Genomic DNA, 26,960 nt, shown 5'->3' with positions numbered 1-26,960 from the left:
AGAAGAGCTGTTATAGTGAATTGTTTCTGTTTTTGTGAGTTGAACTGTTTTGGCTAAGTGGCACTAAGGATGTTGTGCTAAAAAGATTTTGTTTATTATTACTCTTATCATTGTTTTGGGTCTGGTAAATTGTTGACAGAAGCTAGAAAGTGGGGGGCTTTTTAAAATCATTTTTTAAATCATTGGTCCTGCCTGGCAGAGATTAGTTTATCTACTATAAACAGGAATACTGAGTTCCAAAACAAATCCTCAAGAGGCAGCATACGGATCTTGTGGCTGTGAGTGCAATTATATTAATAAGGATGGAAAATAAAGCTGTGATTAGCTTTAAAGAAACAATTAAAAAAAGATAATTGAGAAGGTAAACCACCAATATCTTCACTCAGCTTCTCATCTGTACCAGGGAAATTTATGACCATGTAGGGAGATATGAAAGAAATGCAAAATACAATACTAACTCCAATAATAATAATAATAATAATAATAATAATAATAATAATAATAATAATAATAATAATAATAATAATAATAATAATAATAATAATAATATTTAATTTGTATCCTGCCCTCCCCGCCGAAGCAGGCTCAGGGCAGCTCACAACACAGGCATTTCAACAATTAAAACATACATATTATAACAAACTATTTATAAAATTAATTATCATTATAGTTAAAAACATTCTAGGATTAAATTAATTAAAAACTTGATGTTATGCATCGTACAGTTTTTCCATGGCTACGGGATTCATTCACCAGTATGCTGTAGGATCATTAAGTAAAGGCCAGCTGAAAAAGAGCAGTCTTGCAGGCCCTGCGGAACTGAGCAAGGCTCCACAGGCCTGCACCTCTTCTGGCAATTGGTTCCACCAGTGTGGGGCTGAGATCGAGAAGGCCCTTTCTCTAATAATTTTCAGTTTGGCCTCCTTCAGTCCGGGGATTGTCAATAAATTTTGAGAACCAGATCGCAGTACCCTCAGGGGAATATATGGGGAGAGATGGTCCCTAAAGTAGGCAGGTCCTTGGCCATATAGAGCTTTAAAGGTAATAACCAGCACCTTATATCGAATCCAGTACACTATTGGCAACCAGTGCAATTCCCGCAGCCCCAGCTGTATGTGCTCCCATCTACGGAGCCCCAATAACAGCCTGGCCGCTGCAATCTGCACTAGCTGCAGTTTCTGGGTTTGGCACAGGGGCAGCCCCATGTAGAGGGCATTACAGTAGTCCAACCTCAAAGTGACCATTGCATGGATCACTGTTGCTAAGTTCCAGGAAAAGGACCAACTGCTTTACCCGCCTAAGATGAAAAAATTTAGCAGTGACTGCTATCTGGGCCTCCATTGTCAATGCAGGCTCCAGCAGCACCCCCAAGCTCTTGACCTTGCATGCAATTTGCAATGGTGCACCGTCAAATGCTGGTAGGGGGATTTCCCTACCCAGGCTGCCACGACTCAGGCAAAGGACCTCTGTCTCTGCTGGGTTCAACTTCAACTTACTCAGCCTGAGCCAACCTGCCACAGCTTGCAATGTCAGGTCTAGGTTTTTTGGAACACAGTCAGGCCGGCTGTTCATCAGTAGATAGAGTTGGGTGTCATCAGCATATTGGTGACAGCCCAACCCATACCTCCAGGCAATCTGGGCAAGGGGGCGCATGTAAATGTTGAATAACATCGGGGAGAGAACTGCCCCCTGTGGCACCCCACAATTAAATGGGTGCCTTTGGGACAGTTCACCCCCAATCACCACCCTTTGTCCCCAAGCATCAAGGAAAGAGAAAAGCCATTGCAAGGCCAACCCCTGAATCCCCACGTCAGCGAGGTGGCAGGTCAGCAACTGATGGTTGACCATATCAAACACAGCCAATAGGTCTAACAACATCAGTACCGCTGAGCTGCCTCGATCCAGATGTCGCTGGAGATCATCCACTAGGGTGACCAGCACTGTCTCCATCCCTTGGCCTGGGCGAAAGCCAGACTGGTGGCGATCTAAAATGGAAGCGTCATCCAGAAAACTCTGTAACTGTAACGCTACTCCCCTCTCAGTAATTTTACCCAAAAAGGGTACATTCGAGACCGGCCAATAATGTGCCAATTTGGCTGGATCTGATGTAGCTTTTTTCAGGAGAGGGCAGACCACAGCCTCTTTAAGTGGTGTTGGAAAAAGCTTTTCTGAGAGGGATCTATTTACGTTGTCCTGTAAAGGACATCTAAGCTCTCTCTGGCAAGATTTAATTAGCCAGGAGGGGAAAGGGTCCAGATCATGTTGTTGGGCGTACAGTGGAGAGGATTCTGTCAACTTCCTCCAGGCTAAGCATGTTGAAGCAATCCAGAATTGGTCCAGAGAACAGGCACGGGGCCTCGAATTCACGTACTGTTCTCAATGTGGCGGAGAGGTCACGGTGGAGTGATGAGATCTTATCTGCAAAAAATTCCGCAAAAGCCTCACAGTCAATCTCCAATTCCCTAGCATTTGGTCTGCCCTGTAGCAGTGTTGTAAGATTCTGAATTGTCTTAAACAATTGTGCTGGGCGTGAACTTGCAGATGCAATCTTGGCCGCAAAGTAGGTCTTCTTTGTGGCTTTGACTGCCATCTCATAGGACCTCATAAACTGTTCTAGTTGCTTTATCTTGAGCACACTGCCATTGCCTCTCTAACCATCTGAGCCCTCGTTTCAGCTGCCATAATTCCGGGGTATACCACGGAGCCAGCTTAACATGAGGGCGCAGAGGGTGCTGAGGAGCGATCTCATCGATGGCTCTGGAAAGCTAACCCTGCCAAGACTCCACTAGGTCATTGAGAGAATTGCCAGGGGGCCAGGGATCCCATAGAGCTGTTTGAAACTGCTCAGGGTCCTTCAGGCTCTGTGGGCGAGCCAAAATGAGCTCACCGTCTAAATGGACTTGGGGTGGAACAGCCACACAAGCCTTAAGGGCAAAGTGGTCCAACAATGGCACCATCTCAGCGGTAATATCGTCCACCAAAACCCCGACCACAAAGACCAAATCTAACATGTGCCTTGCCTGGTGAGTGGGCGATGTGACAAGTTGGGAGAGTCCCAGTGTCATCCATTGCCTGACTGGAGGTCGCATCATCAGCAATGACATTGAAATCAGCCAGGATCACAAGTCTTGGGTACTCCAATGCCCAGCCTGCTACGGCCTCCATCACGGATGGTAAGGCACTGGCTGGTGCATTAGGTGGATGGTACACCAGCCATATTGCCAACATCTCCCCAACATCCCACGCCAGACTAGCACACCCAATACTATTGATCTCTGGGGCTGGGAGGGCCTGAAAGGAGTAAGCCTCTCATATGAATAGAGCCACCCCTCCCCCCTGCCCGCTAGTCCACGATTGGTGAAAGACTGAGTATCCTGGGGGAGCCATTTGGGAAAGAGCTACAATCTCTCCATCTCGCACCCAGGTCTCAGTCATGCAAGCCAGGTTCACATCCTGCTCGAGCAAAAACTCTTGGTGGACTGAGGTCTTATTATTTATGGACCTGGCATTGCATAACACAAATGATGGAGGCAAGTAATTCAACCTGGCCCCACTACCTGTCATCATCGGGATGGGACACAGACTGGAAGGGGGCCGAGCACCATCATGTCTCAGTCTCCTTCCCTTATATTGATGTCTGTTCCCACTGTCATACCTTCCCCTCCCCAGGAGTACTGGAATCCCAGCCCGGTCATCCCCCACTGGTCACTGCCTTAGCCTAGGCCAGATGTAAACACAACCCACCACCCCGCAATTAATTAACTTTCCAACCCTCTCCACCCTTGCCAATCCTATCAATATCTGCCAATACCAAAGTTAACTAATCAAATTAAGCCCAACCCATAAGTTCCCCTTTAAATTAATTAGCTAAAATAGTTAAGTTAAATCTGCTAGCTCATTAATTATAAAACCCTCCCAACAATTTAAATACTCTTAATTAATTTGCCAAAATATATTTTATATCAAATAGCCAATTCATTAATTAATACATCTGCATTAGTTAACTAAAACACCAATCCAATCATTAGGTCCTTTTAAAGATTAGCAGCTTGGAGGCAGTTGGAGGTAGATGTTGTGGCAGGATAAAGTGCTCCTGTGTCTCTAAAGTGCGATTGTACAGTGCAAAAGCTCCACATCGTCATTCGTTCCAGCACAAGTTTTACGCTAGACATCCCTCCTGAGCAGCCTAGCAGACCCGGGGTGGGGGGGTGAAGGGCCCCTTAGTGCCTCCTCCCTGTGCGGACAGAATCCCCAGAAGCTTCACCAACAGTGTCAGCAATGGGTCGGGCCTGTGTCCAAACAGCTGTCCATGGAGTCTTCAGCTGGGGCTGGAGCCGCGGCAGCAGTTGACAATTGCCGCCGACAAACTTGCTGATTTACTGTGCAGTGGATAGAAGTGCCGCTTCCCTGGTAGCCCGGGAACTCTCCACCACTTCCTTGGTGCCCCAACCAGTGGTCTGGGTGCCGTTGATGTCCCACGCCCCACAGCTGACCTCGCTCTCCGGCACCTGCGGCCCGGCACTCCACTCACCACTCGGCTCCACTTGCACTCTAGGCCATGGTCACAGCAGTCCTTCGCATCAGCGCCAGGCCCAGCCCACCAGAGCTGTAAGCGGTGCCTCTTTTGTCTTTTTGGGGAATTGGGAGCCCGCCAACGTCCGTATCGCACCTTCCCCCAGCAGTATATTATCCAATCAGTCCCTTAGATATTACAAATGCAGGGTGTGCTAGGCATCAGCAACTTTCATTACAGGAGCCCTAGCACCAGAGCTCCTGCCTCGTCACCATCTTGATGCATCTTCTCATAAAAGTTCTCTGCCTGGCTTGGTCTGCCATAGCACAGCTGACTAGTAAAGTAGATAAAGTCGGAGAGCGGATGGCAGAGATTAAACAAGAGCTTTAAGAGAACAGCAAACAGACAGCAGAGACCAATAAAGCCTTAAAGGCATTAGATGCCTTTAAGAAAAGAACAGAACATACATGATTCCAGACTCTTGCAATTGGAAATAGTGCTGCCTATATGCTGAGGTTCCAAAACATACCAGAAGAGAAAACAGAAGATTTACAGAAAATATTAAGTGAAGCCTTGGCTGAAATTCTATGGGTGACTCCTCAAAGGATGGAAGAAGGGTTTGATCAAGTCAGGCAAGTGTCATCAAGCTTTATGAGATGGAATAAACTGCCCAGTGAAGTTCACTTGAGGCTTCCAAGAAAGAGGACCAGAGATGATATTTTGAAGCAAGCAAGAGACAAACCAATGATGACAGCTGGAAATATGGTGAAATTTTTGAGAGAGGTACCATGGCCAGTGAGACAAAAGAGGAGAGAATGTCAAGCCTCAACAAGCTTCCTGAGAGAAAGAGAAATACTATATATGGCTAATGCTGGAAGGCCTTCTTTTTACATATCAAGAGAACAGGTACAGGATAAACTCCATTTTCAAAGCCCAGAATTTTCTGGATAGAGTGAAGGGAAAAGAAAGGAAGGAAAAGAAGGATGATAAAGAGGAAGAAGAAAGCTCTGGTGAAGAGAATCCAAATGAACCACTGAAATACTCGACAGATAAAGACGATAGTGATAAGAAAAATCCATAAGGGCATCAATAATTTCTGTTAATGTGAATGGACTCAATTCTCCTGCTAAAAGGAGGAAGACATTCAGATATCTGACAAAATTGGAAATGGATATAATTTGTTTACAAGAAACCCATATTTTAACTAAATACCAACACCTTTTGAAAAATAAGAAACTTGGGAGTTTATTTACAGCAATAGACATGAATAAAAAGAAAAGAGGATTGGCAATATATATTAAGGATAAATTTAACCCACAATTACTGTACACCTCTGAAGATGGAAGAACCTTATTAGTGGAAATTACAGTGTTCAATAAAAAAAATCCTACTGGTAAATATTTATACCCCAAATGATCATCAAGAGAAATTTTTTCAAGATCTACACCTTAAATTATCAAATGTGGAATACTGTATAATAGGAGACTTTAATGCAGTTTCTGACAGACAACTGGACAAAAAAATACATAAACATAACAAAAGTAAAAGTCTTCAATTGCCAATAAGCTTTAGGAAGCTAGCAGAAGAATTGGATCTGATTGATATATGGAGAACAAGATATCCAAATTCGAAAGACTTTACTTACTATTCTCCCAGTCATCAAACGTGGTCAAGAATTGATATGCGTTGACTCTCTACAAATTTGGTTAAAGATCTAGTTGAGACAGAAATTCAAACAAGAGTCATATCAGACCATAGTCCTGTAACGGTAAAGCTCAAAGGTACATGAATGAGAAGATCATGGAGGTTAAATACCTCTACCCTGAAAGATAAAGACTTTCTTAAAGAATCTAAGGTTGAAATGGAATCCTTTTTCAAACAGAACATAACACAAGATGTAAAGATGCAAGTAGTTTGGGACACTGCTAAAGCATACTTCAGGGGCCTTGCAATTAAATATAGTGCAAAGAAAAAGAAAGAAAGAACTGAATTTTTTCAAAAACTAATGTTACAAGCTGGAGAAACCGAAAAGAACTTAAATACGCAACCGACAAGACAGGAGTTCCAAAAAAGGTTAAAGAAACACAACATCAACTGAACTTATTACTCATAGAGGACATGGAGATAAAATTGAGATATGCCAGACAAAACTTTTTTGAGCATGTTAATAAACCCGGAAGGTGGTTGGCTTATAGAATGAGAAAAGAGAATGCCAAAAGAATAATACTGGTTTTGAAAGACGAGAATAAAAAGAGAAAGTTCAAAAACAGCAGATATGCCAAATTGTGGAACAATTTTATAAAAAACTGTATGAAGATAAACAAGTTCACAAGACAGATTTAGAGGATTATATTAACCTAAATAATCTTAATAAATTTTCAGAAGAACAACAAAAAAAATTGAATGAACCAATAACAATAAGGGAACTTGGAGACATGATGGTATCTCAAAAGAATGGTAAAGCCCCGGGTCCAGATGCACTGCCTGTGGAATTCTACAAAGCTTATGAGGAGCCCTTACTGTTACCATTTAAATGTCTCCTTGAAAGGATTCAAGACAAAGGCCAAATACCAGCTTCATGGCAAGAAGCTACAATATCCTTAATTCCAAAAGAAGGTGCAGATTTGAAAGTTATAAAAAACTATCGTCCAATCTCTCTTCTAAATGTGGACTATAAAATCTTTGCTGCAATATTGGCACAATGTTTGAAGAAAGTTCTACAGTCCACAATACATCAAGATCAGGCTGGATTCCTTCCCAGAAGATATTTGAAAGATAATGTTAGAACAGTTTTCAATATATTGGAATATTATGAGACTCATCCAGAGAAACAACTGGCACTAATTTGTTTGGATGCTGAAAAGGCCTTTGATAATGTTTGTTGGCAATTTATGTTACAACAACTGAAAGGTATGGAATGTGGTGAAAATTTCTTGAGAGCAATAGAATCAATATATTCTTCTCAAAGAGCAAGGGCAATGGTGAATGGTGAATTAACAGAAGCAATTAAAATTCAAAAGGGGACAAGACAAGGCTGCCCACTGTCACCACTCCTTTTTATTCTATGTTTAGAGATATTGAATAATCAGATAAGAGAAGATACAAGCATCAAGGGAGCGGTGGTAAAAGGCCAACAATACAAATTGAGAGCTTTCGCAGATGACCTAGTTTTTATATTAGAGGAACTGATAGACTCAATAGACTGTCTTATAAACAAGATCACTCAATTTGGTCACTGGGCAGGATTGAAGATTAACTACCACAAAACAAAATGTTTGACAAAGAATATGACGATAGAACAAATTCAGTCTCTTCAACAACAATCAGGGTTTTTGTATGAGAAAAGAATCAAATATTTAGGTGTACTTATCTCAAATAGATTTAATTTCTTTCATACATACGATAGAAGTGTAGGACAAACCTTGGAAACAAATTTTTGCTTTAAAATCATACATATTAAAAAAGGTATCAATATACTTATGAAATCACTTATAAACATTTATTTTATATATTCTCTTTGTTTACATGTATTATTTGCACATACAAACTATTCATGCATGGCATACTTCTCCCCTGTTGCGTTCCCAAATGAATTATTAGTAGATGAACAGAAGACAGCTGATGGGTTATTTTACATTGCAAATAAACATGTTTGCATAGTTTTGTCATCAGCACATCAGAGAGGAATTTCAGTATGGATTAATTCTTTGACCCCATATTTGACTTTGTGAGCAAGCAGGCTGATTAAATGGGCTGTAGTTAGGGAAACAGAGAACAAGCCTCTTCCTTTTTGCAAGTGACTGATGCTAACACAAGTCTATAACAATGTAGCGAGAAAGATGAGATTATACTAACTGTTGTAGTATAGTTTCTATAGCTTCTCACTGTTGCAATGTACACAAACAGCCTCTGGGATGAATTTTTGCTTTGTACGTCCTTTAGTTTGGGTCCTGCAAGGCTCCTGTATGTGAGTGGCTGAGCAAGCTGATTGAAAGGCCAACTGAAAGCAAGCCCAGCCAGAGAGAGAATGGGTCAGAGAGCTAAATTAAACAAACAAACAAACCCTTCTTAAGTATTCTGTTTCAGCAAATCATTGACATTCAAGCCAAGGTTAATGGGAGAAGTACAGGCAACCTCGTGGGTGCAGCTGCTGTCCTTTTCAGTTCAGTCAAACTTGATGGCAGCAAATGTGGCAGTAGTGAATGTTAAAGGCTGGGTGGAATGGGGCATGAAGGCTGGCCTCACAGTAGCAGAATGACCAAAAGGAGGTGAAGGAGAACTTATGGCAGACAATTCTGGTTCACCAGGCCCATAGCCAGGATTTGGGAAGTGAGGGAACCTCAAATATTTTCAGGGGGCACTGAGTGGACTCACCCCCTTAGCCTTCCGTCCCACATTCCTTCCATCCCACCCTTCCATTCCTTCCCTGCCGGCTGCCTCGTCCCTCCCTCTCCCTGCTATTCAAATAGCGCACCGGAGGGGTGACTGAGGCAGCGTCTGGCCTCCGGCATAACTTGTCGCCAATGCCATTGCCTCCTCCTCCCTTCCTCCCTCCCCTGCCACTCAAATCGTGCACCAGATGGACAGCTAAGGCAGCCTCCGGCACAATTCCCTTCCCTTCTTATTGCCTCCTCCTCCCTCCCCATCCCTCCCCTCATATCGGGCACCAGAAGGGGTGGCTGAGGCAGCCTCCAACCTCTGGTGTGATTTAAAGGGCCTGCCAATAAGCTGGTAAGGCTGGAAAGTCAGAGGGCCTCGCAAATAAGTCAGGGGACTGTGCCCCATGAGGCCTCCTTGTGGCTACAGGCCTGTGATTCACTAATTGGCATGAATACCTGGGCCTCTGGGTTAAAGCTATTCTTAATTTCCTTATCCACATCCAGTTTTACTCAAATCATCCACATAAAGCCCTTTCACTGGTCCCTTTTCACCAGTTTGGTATGAAACCTCATATGGGTCAATCCAGACACTAAAATCCTGAAGCAGATTGCCACAAACATAATCAATGTCCAAACCACTCTCTTTGGATGCTTGTTCAATAACTGGGTCCCCTTTCTCTCCTACATGTATACATCTAAACCCTGATCTGTTATATGGCTTTTCTGGATTCCAATGCCCTTCATACTTCTTCTTAAGTACTCTTTCAAGTTCTTTACCAAAAATGTTCACACATCATCTGGGAAGCTTATAGTACAAATACGAAATAATAAAATTGAGTGCTACATATTTCAAGCTGCATAGCTGCTACAACACAGAGTTACAAAGTCTCTGTTTCAAACCACAAAATAGGAAAAAGTTCAATACCACAGCAAAGTAATTTTTTTCAAAGTGCTGTTTTAAGATATATTATTCTTCACCTTGAGTAGTGTCATTCCCAGGATGAGTGAGGTGGTGATATGAATAGTGCAAATAAATCCCAGTGAGAGTGCGGGTGAGGAAGGTACAAAAGGGAGGATTCAGTACTGTAGTCCCATTACCCTCATGAAGATTGCAAGGGAAAGTATGGCTGTGCTTCTCACACCCCATGACAAGAGAGACATATGTCAAGAGTGCTTCTTGCCATTTCATTCAGACTTTTACTTTCGCTTTTCGCTCGGCCAGCTCCTATCTCTGTGTAATGTATGAAGCATTCTTTCAGCCTGATCTCAGGGACATCCAAGGCCATCTCTGTCTGATTATGTGTGCACCTGAGAACAGATTACTGGGGGGAGGGACAGCTTGCTTCGTTCCTTGGGTTTGAATGTATAATGGTTTAAGCAATGGGTATAAGTAGAGGCCATTTGTCCACCAAAGCCAGTTTTTGTAAGAACCATCTTGCTCCACATCTGTCAGTTTTCAATAAAGTCTATTCTCTGAATGGCCTGGTGTTGATTACTGAACTGTCGGGGACTTGGCGTATTGCGAAAACTGCCCATTGCCTTGCTGTCTCCCACCACCAATAACCATGTTGGATGAGAAGGCCAAAAGCAAGGACATCCAAACAGAACTAGATGAGCCAGAGGGCTCCCTGAAAGAGGTCCCGAAGCTGGTGCCCTGCTTTGTCACAACTCGGAGGGATGGCAAGAGCTCAAGAGGGTTTGGAAACTGGGAAGATCGGGCCGCCGCCTCCATCACCAGATAGTCCCACTCATCGAGTCTGCATGGTGAGTACCAAGTCTGGGGGTCGGATGAAGAAGACAAAAGCGCAATGGGGGCTGGGGCAAGTCAAGTGGGAGAAGCTGCGACTTTCAGGCTGTGTGAAGAGCTGAGAGCACAAACTCAGCAGTTCCAAGAAGAGATGCTGAACATGGGGAACTTTTTCTTACAGGAGATGAGAACTCTCAGCTGTGGGAAGTAGCTGGGGCACCACCTGTGCAACAAGCACCTCCTGCCACACCACCGGATGGAGGAGTGGGCACAGGAGCCGGTGTTGGGGCAGGCACAGGTGCAGGGGCCAGCATGGTACCGGCTCAGCCAGCAGTACCAGTACCGGAATTGGAACTTAGACCTACACCCGGTGGACCCAAAGTGCGGGAGGCCCAGTTTGACGGTGACCCCACCAAACTAGGATACTTCCTGGTGCAGATAAGGGGCCACCTTGAGAATGGAATGACAACTTCCCAACAGAGGGTGCTAAGGTGATTTAGATCAGATCGTGTCTAGACGGTGCAGCAGCATCCTGGTACATGACTTGGGGCCCTGAACTCAGGTAGGCCAGGGGCCTCCAGGAGCAATTCAAAGACCCATTCCAGGAGACAGAGGCTATCACCAAACTCCAGGAGCTCAAGCAGGGTTCTAAATCGGTGCGGGAGTATACCACCAAGTTCTGCATGAAAGTCAGCAAGGTGCATGGCTGGGTCAAGCAAATAAAGATCGAGCAATATAAAAGGGGACTCAATTCCACCCTGTTCGCCTAAGCAGAATCGACCGATACCCCCCCAACCCTGGTGGGGTGGATTCAGCTGGCTTGTGAAATCAAGAACCAGCAACGCATGGTGAATTTTACATGGTGGCAGCAGGACACCGGGACCCCCAAAGGGTCAAGAGGTAAGGGAAGAGGGACCCCCAAGAAGCCTATGACCCCTCCAGGGCAGAAGGAGCAGTGACTCAAGAACCAACTTTGCTTCAAGTGCAGAGGAGAGAAACATGTCGTGAGTGAATGCCCAAGCACCCCTTGGAGTGGGACTCCCTCCGCCTTGAAGCAGGGGGAGACAAAGAAAAGACCTCCACACCAAAAACTGAGAAAGGAAGCGCCACCCTGTTTCAATTCCTGGCTAACCAAGGGGACACCTCGAGGGAGGAAAGTGCCAAGGATCCGCTAGCGGGAAACTCCAACGACATGCTGTGAAGGGCGCAACTCAGCAGGTCCCGGGCCTCACTGTACCACTAAGGGTGAGAGTTTCTGGAACTTGTATTTTTTACCTGTCACCTTAGTAAATTCACTGGCTAGGAGGTTTATCCAGGTGAGGGCCTTCCTGGACTCTGGGTGCTCCCAAGAGGTACTTCCCCAGGGGACCTACCCACCCCCCTGCTTTTTCAGCAAATGGATAAGGAACACATGAAGGGAGACCCGTGCACTCAAGAGACCATCCCCTGTGCATTAGGCCTGGGAGTGCATTGAGAAGAAAGGCCATTTGTGATCACTCCCTCAGACTGTTTCCAAGCAGTTCTCGGGATCCAATGGCTGGCAGATCACGACCCTATAATCTGATGAGCAGCCACGCCATTTACTTCAAATATGAGAAGTGTGACAATCATGTGTGGAAAGGGAAGTGGGGCCCTGAACCTTCTCCCCAAATGGAAAGACTGTGTTTAACCAAGTAGAAGGTAGCATTCATCCCCGCGGTGTATAGATACTTAAAAAGGGGTTTTGAAGCCACCAAGGCAGATGAACTTCCCCTCACTGAACTACAGACTGTGCTATTGAACTAATTGAGAGGGAAACTTTTCCTAAAGCTATACTCGATGAGTTGCCAAGAACAGGAAGAGCTTAAAAAGTTTATTGACAGCAACTTAAAAAGCGGCTTCATACAGCTGGCCCAATCGCCCTACACAGCTCCAGTACTGTTCCGCAAGAAAAAAGATAGAAGCCTTAGACTGTGTACAGATGACCAAAGGATCAAAGCAATCTCGATGAATAACGCTTACCTCATTCCACTTATCAAAGACCTCCTTAGTGAAGTGTCCTGGGGTAAAAATCTTCACTAAACTAGACTTGAGGGATGCCTATTTTAGAATCTGCATCAAGGAGGGGGACAAATGGAAAACAGCGTTCAACACCCCTCTTGGATAGTTTGAGTACTTAGTAATGCCATCCGGCCTACGGGGTGCCCCAGGAGTTTTCATGAACTTAATCAATGAGGTCCTACAGAAGTACCTGTTTAAGGGGGTGGTCTCCTGCCCTGTGGCGCAGTGTTAAAGCTGCAGTACTGCAGCCTTAAGCTCTGTTCACGACCTGAGTTCGATCCCCGGCAGTAGCTGGGTTTTCAGGTAGCCGGCTTGAGGTTGACTCAGCCTTCCATCCTTCTGAGTTTGGTAAAATGAGTACCCAGCTTTCGGGGGGGGGGGAAATGTAGATGACTGGGGAAGGCAATTGCAAACCACCCTGTAAAAAGGTATTTTTAACGTGAAAACGTTGTGAAAGCAACGTCACCCCAGAGTCAGAAACGACTGGTGCTTGCACGGGGGACATTTCCTTTCCTCCTATCTGGATGATGTGTTAATTTATTTGGAGGACCTCCCCTCCCATGTGAAACTAGTACGGGAAGTACTAAAGACTCTCTATGACCACAAGCTATTTGCTAAGTTCCAAAATGCGAGTTCCACAAAACAGAACTAGATTTCCTGGAATATCAGGTGTCGGTGAAGCGCTTGGGAATGGACCCCACCAAAATTCAAGCAGTGGTGGACTGCCTCCCCCACCAAAACCTGAAAACAACTCCAGAGTTTCCTCAAGTTCACCAATTTTTATAGAAACTTCATCAACAACTTTGTAGACGTGGCACTCCCCCACACAGACCTCCTGAAAACCAAGGGAAGGGGCCAGAGGCCAAGAAACCCAGGGTGTGCCTAGATTGGTCGCCCAAATGCCTGGGAGCATTCGAGAAATTGAAACGCCTGTTTACATCCGAACCCATTTTAATTCACCCCAATGAGAGCAAAAAGTTTGTTGTACAGTGTGACACAAGTGATGTGGGCAGAGTGGGGATGCTATTATAGGAAGATGGCAAGTTGCACCCATGCACTTACCTATCAAAAAAGTTCACTTCTATTTTCCTTAAAGTAGTTAATAGGAAAATAAAAACTGTGGAGTCTCTGCATAGATGGTTTGGGAGGCTTCTAAAGCAGTAGTACGAGGCTTAGCAATTTCAAAGTCACACACCTAAGGAAAGAGAGAAAGGGAAAAATTAGTGAATTGCAAGAAAAAATAAAACAATTGGAACAAACACATAAAATACTGGAAGTAAAAAAGTTTTTTAAAAATTACAAGCTGAACTCAAGATATTAGAGGCAATGGAAACCACTAAGATAAAAAAAAATCTATCTAAAACAAAGGTTCTGGCAAAAAACACCTAAAGCTCTCAAATTTCTCACTTGGAGAGTAAAACAAAAGAAGAGATGATCAGTTATTTATTATTTGAAAGATGCAGCTTGATGAAGACAGGTTGAGTAAAATAAAATTGCACAAATAATGGCTAATTATTATTCACAGATTTACCAAATCCAATCTCCAAATTTTGTTCAGATTACAGAATTTTTACAAAAATATCCCCCTTCCAAATAAATGTACACCATAAGCTAACGCTAGATAGGGACATTGATCCAAAAGAAAGTGATAGATGCTATATCTCAACTTAGACCTAATACAGCATCAAGTAACGACGACTTTCCAGTTGAATACTATAAATGTTTTAAAACTGAACTTGTAGAACCTTTAACTGTTTTTTGCAACGAAGTCCTACATACAGGTTCTATGCCTAACTCATGGGCTGAAGCAATTATAACAATGATTCCAAAGCCAAATAAGGATTTACAGCAGCCAGGTTCATATCCCTGTCCCTGTTCATATCCCTATCCATATCCTTCATGGGCTGAAGCAATTAAAACAATGATTCCAAAGCCAAATAGGATTTACAGCAGCCAGGTCCCATATCTTTATTGAATGTGGACACAAAAATCTTTACAAAAATTTTAGCTAATTGTTTAAAACCAATTCTTCCTAACTACATAAAGTCAGACCAAACAGGATTTATCTTTCAAAGAAATATTACAGATAACACAAGGCATATATTACACAAAATTAATTATTGCAACAAATCCAAATTAGAAGCTACATTGCTGTCGTTGGATGCAGAAAAACAGCTTGGAAATACCTTATTTAAAAGCACTTCTGAGATGGGATTTGGCAACAAGTTCCTAAAAGCAATCCAAGCTATATACTATAACCCAAATGCAAAAATTTTTATTAATGGACATTTAACACAAAAGATTTTTCTACAAAGAGGGACTAGGCAAGGCTGCCTGTTTTTGCTGTTGCTGTTTGCATTGGCTGTAGAAGCATTTGTGGAAGCCATTAGAATGAACCCAGGGATTCAAGGAGTAAAAATTGGAAAGAAAACGCTTAACATTTCTTTATATGCAGATGACATTGTCTTATGTTTAACTAATCCTGTCAAATCACTATTTGAAGTTCAGAAGGTTCTAGACCAGTTTACCCAGGTCTCAGGCCTCCACTTCAATAAAAACAAATCTGAAATATATCCAATTTGCCTAGTGCAGGAACATAAAAGAATATTTTACCTATAATTGGACAGCTAAAAGGTGGCACTATTTAGGCATAAATATTCCAATAGAGTTTCACAATATATATAGCGAGAACTTTGAAGTATTGTTTAGAAAATTTTTTAAAAAATAATTAATAATTGGAATTCACTGGTATTAAATTTATCAAATAGGATAGATCTGATCCAAAGTTTTCTTCTACCAAAGTTTACATACCTTTTTAGAACAATTCCAGTGATGATCCCAGCAAAAGTTCTGCAAAAATGGCAAAAAGAAATATTAAATTATTTTTGGGCAAACAAAAAAGCAAGAATAAACAAGAAAACATTGCATAGACCATTTGACCAAGGGGGCATAGAGATTCCAAATCTTATTCACTATTATTAGGCTTTATCGCTAGTCCCAACAAAGCGATGGCAAGAAAATATATTCCTTAAAAATGCTATTAATATCTGGAAAAAATACAAGGAGCGTATAGCTCCAGAAATATCACTTCTGTCTTCCTATACTAACCAAAATTGGTTTGACCCAGGTCAGAATGATAAAACTTATTTCTCCTGGCAGAGAGCAGGGTTAACAAGATTGAACGACTTCTTGGAAAAAGGCAAACTTATTTCCAAAGCAAAACTGGAAGGAAAATTAGGCTTTAAAATTATGTGGCTATGATATGCCCAAATTCAATCGTTATTTAATTCCCCATCTATTAAAAAATCCATAGAAAGACCGACTGATTTTGAACAACTTCTACTAAAATTAGACACAAATTCTAAAGGCTTATTGTCTAAAATATGAAAAATTCTCCTGAATACAGGACAGTGCCCTATTTTAAAATACCAAAAACTTTGGCACGCCGATATTGGCGACACGCTAAGCGAACAAGATTGGTTAAGTATATGGAAATCACCTTGTTATACTTCCAAAGTGTTTAACATTAAGTTTCAAACAATAAAACTTGTTACAAGGTGGTACTTACCTCCAAATGTTATGAATCACATAAATCCAAGTGTTGACTCCCAATGCACAAAGAAGTGTGGTATTAAAGGTGAATTCTTCCACTCCTGGTGGACCTGTATATACATAAAAAAATATTGGGAAAAGATTATTACAGAATACACCAGATTACCAATATCAAACTTCCATTTGACCCCAGTTTTATTATTAAGCAAATGGTCTCCCTCAGATGATCTTGATTGAAAATATAAGGATACACATCTTGCTATCAGTAGCACACACTACCATTGCAGCCAAATGGATATCCCATCATAAGCCAACAATTATTGACTGGCAACAACGTCTGTGGGAACACTTTATAATGGATAAAATTTCCAATTCAATGGTTTCTTCTTCTGTTGATAAATACAAAAAACACTTTGTATCAATTTGGTTTCCTATTGTAGAATATTTGGTAACTTTAGACATAATTCCTAAGAATTCAATGTACAATCAAATGCTATACTTCTAATGATGGTCAACTGAAAGTCTTACATTACTTTTGTTTTTAAAATCAAAACTTGAAGCTATATACTTACCTATCTACCTTCTGTAAGTTTTTTTTTTATTTGTAATATCCTTTGGAACACTTAATAAAGGAAAAAAATGTAAAAAAAATGTTCACTTCTACTGAGTGCAACTGGTTGGTATGGGACAAAGAGGCTTCCAGCATTAAATTGGCTTTAGAGACTTGGCACCACTTCCTAGAAGGGGGCAGGGTACCTTTTGAACTTTGGACAGATCATAAAAACCTAGAATCACTTGTGGCTACTTGGAAGCTAAGCACTAAGCAGATCAGATGGGCGGGATTCTTTTCCAAGTACTGCTTCACTCTTGGATACATCCCAGGGAAACTTCCTGGCAGATGCACTGTCCCACCCCCAACATGAAAGCAAAAGGGAGGTTGTTGTGGACTCCCTATACACCCCTGCCCAATTGGGGGCAATGGTCACTACATGCAAGCAAGCACGAGAGGCAGTGCAAGAGCCCTCCTGCACCAACAATTTCCAATCTGTCCTAAGGGAGGAGCTGGCGCTGGATGAAGTAGTGGTGGGGGGAGCAAAACAGGGGTAAGACAGGCTATGGTATAAAGACTCTGAATTGTATGTGCCAACCCCCATTTGCAGAATGGTGCTGGAATGCTCACACGATGCTAAATTTCGGGGGCACTTTGGAGTTGTAAAACCCCACCTCATTCAGAGACAGTTTTAGTGGCTTGGGTTGTGTAAGGATGTCTCTCAATACGTGATGGGATGTCTCACCTGAATCATGGTGAAGAAGCGGGAGGAAAGGTGTCTGGTGATCTGCAGCCCCTTGAAATTGCCACCTGGCCTTGGGAATGTATTTCCATGGACTTTATTACAGACCTACCCCCCCACCTAGGGGAAATTGGTGATATCGGTAGTAGTGGACAAATTCTCTAAACAGGCCCACTTTATCCCCTGCAAGCAGCTACCCACAGCTAAAAAATTAGTACAACAGTTCCTGCACGACATGGTTAGGCTCCATTCATTCCCTTCCAAAGTGGCTTCCAATGGAAGGGCACAGTTCATTGCTAAATTCTGGAGAGAACTCTGCTCACTGACAGACATCTAACAGGTGCTTAGTTCAACCTACCATCCCCAGACAGATGGAATGCATCAGTGGGGTGCTAGAACAATTCCTCCGCTGTTTTGTATCCTATCAGCAGGACAACTTGTTGTCCCTCCTTTTGTTTGCTGAATATGCTTACAATAACAGCATACACAGCTCTACTAATGCCAGCCCCTTCCTTATTGCGAATGGTTATGAAGCAAAGCTGTTTCCGGAATTGCCAGGAGGGTCTTTCCCCTCCTCCTCCCCTGAATTTGCAGAATGGTGGGCTAATCTTGCTTGAGGGTGGGGGGGCCATTCAAACCCAGTTGAAAAAGACCAAGAACTCCTACAAACGGCGGTATGATAAAACACATGAGAAGTTCTGGAACTTTAAAGTGGGGGGAGGGGGGGGCGAGTGTATACTTCAACTAAGAACCTTCCCAATTCCCAGCCTTTCAAGAAATTAGGTTTCAAGTACCTGGATCCTTTGAGTGATCAATAAAGTGACAGTTGAACTCTGAAACATATACATCCTTGTTTCCACTGCAGTCTCCTGAAATGCAACCCTGGACCCTCGCTCTGGCGACCACTAATGTTGGCTTCTTCCCCAATCCTGATTCGGGGGCAGATTCACCATGAGGTTCAGGACATACTGGATTCTAAATGGAAGAGCAGCGAGTTGTATTGCCTTGTCAAGTGAACTCATTTTCCAATCAGTGAGGCAGAATGGGTGAAAGCCTTGGACATGCGAGCCCAAAAACTCATTAGGGCTTATCAGCACCACTATCCGGACAAACCAAGGGGGCAAGACAAGAAACCTAGGTCTCAGTTCCATTCAGGAAGATACAAAGAATAAATGGGCATAAGTCTGACATTAGAAACCACAACATTGAGTTGCTCTTACAAAGGTATTTCAAAGGGAGATTAGAAAGAGAGATTGCTGAATTGCAATTAATAATGAAGCTCAAGACAATGCATCCACCTGGACTGGACTGAGAACTGGTTTTCCTGTCTCATTACCAATGTGTGCTATTATCATTTGGCATCTGAAATCACTCCACTCTCCAAGATATAAGGACTAATCCAAGTGTTCTAATTCTTAATGAGGGTTTTTTGAAATAAAATAAATCTGGATAGGAACAGAGAAATCCAATCTTTCTTTAAAACAACAACTTTTAAAAATAAGCCAAAATAATTTCTTCAATGTGTATTGTGCTTGTCAGAAGAATCCATCCACCTATCCACCCACCAACCCTCCAAAGAAGAAGTGTGCTTGCACACAAAACCTGAAAGCTGGAATAAAATGTTATTGGTCTTGAAGATGGTATCATGGGAAAACTTTTTCTCTCTTTCTGTTTCTTCTCCCTTCCTTCTTCCCCAAAATAGGAGGAGCAGCCCTGGAGAAGGAAACATTATCTATGTGTGTCGGAGGGGAGGGGGGGAGAGAGAAAGAGAGTTGTCTTTGTATCTCTCCTGCACAAAGCAGGAAGCAGCCATGGAGCTCTATCAATGTCATTGAGAACTGAGCATCTATGATGGATGAGTATTGTGAGGTGCCCATGTGGCAATTCCAAAACAAAGACAGAAACTGTATTACAAGACCTATACCAGGCCCACCCTGGAATCACTAAGATGAAAAGCTTAGCTAGAAGCTACGTGTGGTGGCCAGGAATGGGCCAGAAAATTGATCACATGGTATAGGCTTGTGATATGTGCCAAGAAGGCCATAAAAAGCCTGCTTTGGCTCTCCTTCTTCCTTGGGATAAACCTTGGAGGTGATTACATGTAGACTATGCAGGTCCCTTTCTGGGTAAAATATTCCTTGTATTGGTAGATGCTCATTCGAAATGACTGGGGATTAATCCTATGCCTACATCAACTAGCAAAGCTACCACTGAAAAGTTAAGATTGTGGTTCAGTATGCCTGAAATGCTTGTGATGGATAATGCAAGTTCCCTTACTAGTCAACAATTCAAACAGTTTATGGAACAAGATGGCATTCAGCATTTTATTTGTTCAATTAAAAATTTTTGCTGCATTCTACCACAGGTTTATCTCCAGATGAAATATTAGTGGGCAGAAAATTGAAGTCCAGGTTCAATTTGCTGCACCCTTACCTGACAGGACATATGCATCATAAACAACAGCAAAGATCTAACAACAAGGATTTAACGGGAACACTAATAGTTGCAGCATGGATATCAATAATGGCCAGATGAAGCTCGTACTTTGTATCTGTGGTACAGTAAACTGTGGGAACAGTATTTATGGAAAATGTTACAAATCAAATCAATAGAACAATGCAGCTTCCTAAATGTACCAATGTGCTGGGAAAAGGAATGCTTTGTTAGAATACTGGGCAGATCAAAACTCCATACATGATGGATAGTCCCAATTACAAAAATGATTATGAAAGATACTTTTTAAGACCCTTGTAGATAGGCAATATTAGATGAGTTAGGCATATAGGATTTGTTAGTTTTCTAGCCCCAAATGCATAATTAGTTTAATGCAAATATCATTATAATACCAGAAATTATTTTGAATGTATTATAGTTCATTGCTGTTCAGGGCTTTTTTGAGCAGGAACACACAGGAATGCAGTTCTGGCTGGCTTGGCTAGCGTTCCAGCTGGCTTGGCCAGGGTTCAAAGGGTATAATGTCTATCCATGCTAGTTGTCACATTTGCATTACTGCTTGGCTTGAGGGCAATGGCATGGCACAGTGTCTGTCCCAAAGGGCCATCAAACATTATGCTCTGATGATAAAAAATTCAAACGCTTCAACTCAGGAGGGAGGGGGGAAATTTATAAAAATCCTTGTTTCTAGGGCTTTTTCTGACCAGGAATGCACAGGATTGTAGTTCCAGCTTTCTTGGTGTGAGGGGTGTGTAGCCTTACATGCAAATGAGTTCCTGCTGGGCTTTTTCTACAAAAAAAAACCTGTTGCTGTTTCAGTTTAGATGACCTTCATGGCATTCTGTGTATATGTATATGTTCATATTTTTATTTTGTGATTTTTTGTATAAATTTATCTGTAAAAGTCATATTAATGTAAATGGGTAATTATTACTGTAACTTTAACTTCAATAAAGGAAGTTTTGTTAAAAAAATAAAAAAACAGCAACAGAAATGGTAACATGACGGACAAGCAGAACACTTTTTATTATTGGAGATGCAGTCTACATTAAAAACTTTGGCTTGGGTCCTTTGTGAGAACAGTTACAGGCCTTGTGTTGTATTCTGTCACCTTAGAACATGGAAGGATTGTACAGAGATGTGGATCAACTGAGAAGGTGTGCTGTCTTATATTCATCTACACCTAGCATTGTATCTGAAGAGCAAGCCATCAGCTCAAATAGTCTGGGATCTCTTTCACACTTAGGAAGTCTAGCTATACAGATGTCTGAAATACATCACTAGCACTGAGTGTCTCCTATTGTTCAAAATGACAGGGACTTTGGATGAGACTTCCGGCTTGGTGTCATGGAGGATTGACGTGCTTCTCATAGAGGAGCAGACCAGAACCTCTGTTCTGGGCAGAGAAGGTGATCCTTACGCCTGCTGCCTACATCTTCTAGGCAAGGAGATGGCCAAGACATGCTTTTATAATTCTGAGGGGATTTGCTTTGACTGACGAGAAATCCCAGTGGGGTTCCTTTTTGTCTTTGAAGAGTCCCCAGGGAGGAATTGAATTACAATGACTACAGAGGACATCTGGGGTCGTTAAATCAACTTAAATTCATCATGAGCCAAAGCTTCTTTGGGACTAATTAATATCTACTTTGGACGAGGACGGTGCTTTGAAAGGATCACAATCTTTAAAGGTAAAGATCTTTATCTATCACTCTGGGACTAAAATAAGATTTATTTGGAAGAAAAACAAAGATCTGGATACATTTATATCATATTAAAGTAAAGAAGAAGAAGGAGGGGGTAAATTTGGGACTAAGAGAATTAGAGAACAAGGTTAAAAAAGGAAGAACAAAAATTGTTTTGCATACCTGCAGTCGGGTAACCCCCTCCGAAACAAAACAGAACTGCAGGTCAACAGGACGTCACAGGAAGTGGCGTCATAGGAGTATCGCGAGACTTCTTAACCATAGAATACGAGACTTCATGGCAAGAAAGGAAGGAAGCGGCCATTTAGAGAAGGGAAAACTGTAAACCTCCTAGCCTTCTCTAGAGAAACATCAGCGTCCATTGAAAGAAGGTCAAAAATTTTAATTTTTTTTAAAAAGACAACGGGACTTTAAAAATTAGCAGAGCCGGCAAATATCACCATTAGAAGATTAGATTTATTGGACTATCTGATTTGAATTAATTTTGGACACTTCAGAAGAAAAAGAAAAACTTTTTTTAAAAAAGGGGCAGAAAAGCTGCGGATGCCTATTTGGAAAAAATAAAATTAAAAAAAAATAATATCTTGGCTTTGGAGCTTCGGAGAACGGCAATTTTGGGCTCATCTGAAAGGGCATGCGCCATTCTATAAGACTGTATTGTTAAAAAGTGATTTGATGATGTCAACCTTAAAGCCTATATTTACATTGGGAAGGCAGTGATATCAGCCCAAAAACCAGGAGCAAAGCAGATACAGACAAGGGCTAAGATGTTGGAAGAAGTGATAAAGTCTAAAACACAAGATCAAATGGATGCCATGGAGGCAAGATTGGTTAAAGTGATTAAAGACTCTATTAACTGAATGTAAGAAAGAATTTTAAAAGTATATAGAAGTTCTCAGTAAAGATTTCCAAGCAGTGTCAAAGAAAATGAAGGAGGTTGAAGAGAAAGTGAAAGACCATGATGTAAGAATCAATACAGTGGATTCCACAATTTAAAAAATGCAGGAGAAAGCAGTACTACAAGATTGCAAGTTAATGGAAAATTAGATACGTTTGAGATGGGTGCCCGAAACCGATGAGATTGATTTAAGGACATATTTAATAAAAATCATTGCTGGGTTTTTGGGAGATGATCCTGATGAAACCAGTTACTTTTATGACTACATCTACAGGGTCAACTCAGACTATGCAAGGAGAAATAAACTACCAAGGGATGTGGTAGGGAGATTTGTGACAAGAGATTTGGTGGGCAGGATCTTAAGTAAACAATTTGAGAGCATATTGGAGGTGAATGGCAGTAGTGTAAGAATTATGAAAGAATTGCAAAGGAAAGTAATAAATGACAGAAGATTATATAAAAAGCTGACTGATAAGCTGAGAGAAAGTGAAATAAGATATAGATGGATACTTCTGGAAGGTCTAGGTTTTGAATACAAAGGGAAGAGGTTTACCATAACAACCACTCAAGAGACATGGCAAAATTTTTGCAGGAGAATAAAGAATTGGGGGTACAGATTAAAAATAGAAAACCATGGTGGATTACAAATTATTATCTTGGAATGTAAATTGACTTAATTCACCAAAAAAAAGAAGGGCAACTTTTCATTGGATTGGGAAGCAAAAATGTAACATAATTTATGTACAAGAAGTACATATCAAACAAATGGATTACAAATTTTTTATGGAATAACAACTAGGTATGGAATTTTGTTCATTGGCTAAGCAGAAAAAAGAGGTGTGGTTTTTTATGTGAAGCAAGAATTAGACCCAAAGCTGATTTTTAAAGATGATGATGGTAGATTTATTGTGGTGGAAGTGATGCTGAACCATATTGGGATTGTATGCCCCAAATGGAGCAAAAGACTCTTTTTTAAAGGATATTATGCAACAACTAGATCAAGCGACATATGAGCAAATTATGTTAATGGGAGACTTTAATGGAATTGTTAGAAATATTTTGGACAGATCTGGGGAAAAAATAATGAAGTAAACTACCGAAGTCATTTTTTTAATTAGTTAAGCAAGAAAGTTTGGTGGATATATGGAGGGAATTTAACCCTAAAGTATGGGACTATACTTTATTTTCAGCAAGACATAATTCTTTCTCAAGGATCGATATGTAATGGATTACAAAAAATCTGGGACTTACAACAAAAAAATAGAGATTCTTCCTAAAATAGGAGCAGACCACAATCCACTAATGTGGTCCGCAAAACCCATTAAAAAAAACTTTAAGATGGCGGATAAATGAAGATTTGCTGCAGAAAAAGGTGGTAGTAGAGTCTATGGAAAAGGAGACTAAAGCTTTCTTTCAAATTAATGAAAATGAGGACATTCAATTCCAAACAGTGTGGGATGCATATAAAGCGGTAATGAGGGGCATCCTAATTACATTGAACAATAAAGATTAAAAAGCCAAAGAGAAACAAATGATAGACTTACAAAAAGAGATTGGAAAGAAGGAGAGGGAGCTTAAAAAGAGGCCTGGGAAAAAGAAAAATATAAGGGAGATTACATACTACAAGGTCAATTAAGACATTTGTTAAATAAAGAAGTCAAATGGAATCTTAAAAGGCTTCAACAAAAATCTTTTGAAGGTGCGAATAAACCCAGAAAATATCTGGCCTGACAAATGAAAAGAAAAATGGAAAATAAAATTATTAATAAAATTATCTCGGGAGGCAAGGAAATTGTTGACCAGAAAGGAATTAAAAGAGAATTTTATAAATAATATGCCAAGTTGTTTAAAAGCCATGTAGTGGATAAGGAAAAAATAGATGCATATTTACAGAAAATTAATGTAAACCCCTTAACTGAAAATATGGAGAAGGTATTAAATGAACCAATTGGAAAGGAAGAAATAGAGGCTGCAATAATGAAATTGGGAAAAGCTCCCAGTCCAGATGGCTTCACGGCAAAATTTTATAAAGTCAGTATCTCAAAGTGCTTATGTATTGTTATTGTTTCCACTGCCCTTTTCAGTGTTCATTCTAATCCATGTCTCATTTGAAGTCTACTTTCCTTTGCCAGAGTAGCAAGGAACCAGAAAGTAGTTGATTCGATGTCAAGGAAGCCTGCTAGTGGTATAAAGGTTCTTTCTGCCCCAGACAAAAGATTTATGTATTAAATGTATTAAATTAATTTAAATGTATTGTTGTTTTGCTGTTGTTAGCCGCCCTGAGCCTGCGTGGCGGGGGAGGGCGGGATATAAATAAAATTTTACTTTACTTTACTTACTTTATGTGTGGATCTTGATGTAGGGGGGCAATAGGGCCAACTATTAAGAACATAAAAGAAGCCATGTTGGATCAGGCCAATGGCCCATCCAGTCCAACACTCTGTGTCACACAGTGGCCAAATTTATATTGTCTCTTCCTTTGAGAACGCACGCATAGCTGGTCTTGAGGACAAAAGGAGATCGAGAAAGAATCACACAGCTACAGCACCAACCCCAAATCAGACTTTTCCCTGCAGCCACTGTGGCCGGATCTGCCTGTCCCGCATTGGTCTTGTCAGCCACCAGCGAGCCTGCAACAGACGTGGACTACTGCACCTTTCTTAAATCTTCGTTCGCAAAGTCAAGCTGAGATATATACACACACACACACACTGTGGCTAATAGCTACTGATAGACCTCTGCTCCATATTTTTATCTAACCCCCTCTTGAAGCTGTCTATGCTTGCAGCCGCCACCATCTCCTGTGGCAGTGAATTCCACATGTTAATCACCCTTTGGGTGAAGTAGTACTTCCTTTTATCCGTTTTAACCTGACTGCTCAGCAATTTCATCGAATGCCCACGAGTTCTTGTATTGTGAAAAAGGGAGAAAAGTACTTCTTTCTCTACTTTCTCCATCCCATGCATTATCTTGTAAACCTCTATCATGTCACCCCACAGTCAACGTTTCTCCAAGCTAAAGAGCCCCAAGAGTTTTAACCTTTCTTCATAGGGAAATTGTTTCAAACCTTTAATCATTCTAGTTGCCCTTTTCTGCACTTTTTCCAATGCTATAATATCCTTTTTGAGGTGCGGTGACCAGAATTGCACACAGTATTCCAAATGAGACCGCACCATCGATTTATACAGGGGCATTATGATACTGGCTGATTTGTTATCAATTCCTTTCCTAATAATTCCCAGCATGGCGTTGGCCTTGGTTATTGCAATTGCACACCGTCTTGACACTTTCAGTGAGTTATCTACTATGACCCCAAGATCTCTCTCTTGGTCAGTCTCTGCCAGTTCACACCCCATCAACTTTTATTTGTAGCTGGGATTCTTGGCCCCAATGTGCATTACTTTGCACTTGGCCACATTGAACCTCATCTGCCACATTGACGCCCACTCACCCAGCCTCAACAGATCCTTTTGGAGTGCCTCAAAATTCTCTCTGGTTCTCACCACCCTGAACAATTTAGTGTCATCTGCAAAGTTGGCCACTTCACTGCTTACTCCCAACTCCAATTCATTTATGAACAAGTTAAAGAGCATGGGACCCAGTACTGAGCCCTGCGGCACCCTACTGCTTACCGTCCTCCACTGCGAAGACTGCCCATTTATACTCACTCTCTGCTTCTTATTAATCAGCCAGTTTTTGATCCACAAGAGGACCTGTCCTTTTGATCCACAAGAGGACCTGTATTCATCCATCTGACCTGTTGCCATTTCAGTTGTTATGATTTTCTTTTTAAAGTTCTTTTTAAAAAGTTATTGGGAGAAGTTGAAGCAACCACTGTACGACTTGAGTTTACCAACATCTTTGAATAATGGAAAGTGATTGGGTGCTTTCAAGAAATCACAGATTTATAAGATGCTGAAATCCACCCATGTATTGCAACACACATAATACTTGGACGACTCAAAACATTGATCTCCCCAACCATCCCAGCACTTTGTCACCAGGCTGAGAGAAGAGTCCTCAGACAGATCAGCCCACACAATCCAAGGCATAGTGCAGAACAAGAGCAACTAGATGTCCACGATGTTCACAATACATATCTGTAGGTCACTAAAACCAATGATTCCAGCCTGAGGTTATGGGGGAAATAGGGGGGGGGGGGAACCCCTCCCAACTGAAGTTAACAAAAAGGTTAAACCCTAATTATGAATGAAACCATTCTCTCACAACTCATGGAGGGAGGAATTAATAGAAGGCCATGTGTCTCAGCATCCTGTCTATATTGTAGCAATTCCTTAGTCTTATCCAGACAACAGTAATTTCAAAATATGCCCAGAGCTCAGCTTTTTAGACTACTGAGATTTGCTTCATATTTTCTCTCT

At 41.6% G+C, this 26,960-nt stretch overlaps 1 protein-coding gene and 1 pseudogene across 1 annotated transcript in view; one reads left to right on the top strand and one right to left on the bottom strand.

Moving 5' to 3' along the window:
• TRABD2B (TraB domain containing 2B) overlaps window positions 1-26,960 on the top strand; it is an 835,032-nt gene that overhangs the window by 233,810 nt on the left and 574,262 nt on the right. The gene's annotated exons all lie outside the window — the stretch shown is intronic.
• LOC132567797 (protein Tob1-like) lies at window positions 8,582-10,046 on the bottom strand (annotated as a pseudogene).

The sequence above is a fragment of the Heteronotia binoei genome, chromosome 2, assembly GCF_032191835.1.
Source record: "Heteronotia binoei isolate CCM8104 ecotype False Entrance Well chromosome 2, APGP_CSIRO_Hbin_v1, whole genome shotgun sequence".
Classification (NCBI taxonomy): Eukaryota; Metazoa; Chordata; class Lepidosauria; order Squamata; family Gekkonidae; genus Heteronotia; species Heteronotia binoei.
This window is presented reverse-complemented; position numbering and strand designations above follow the sequence as displayed.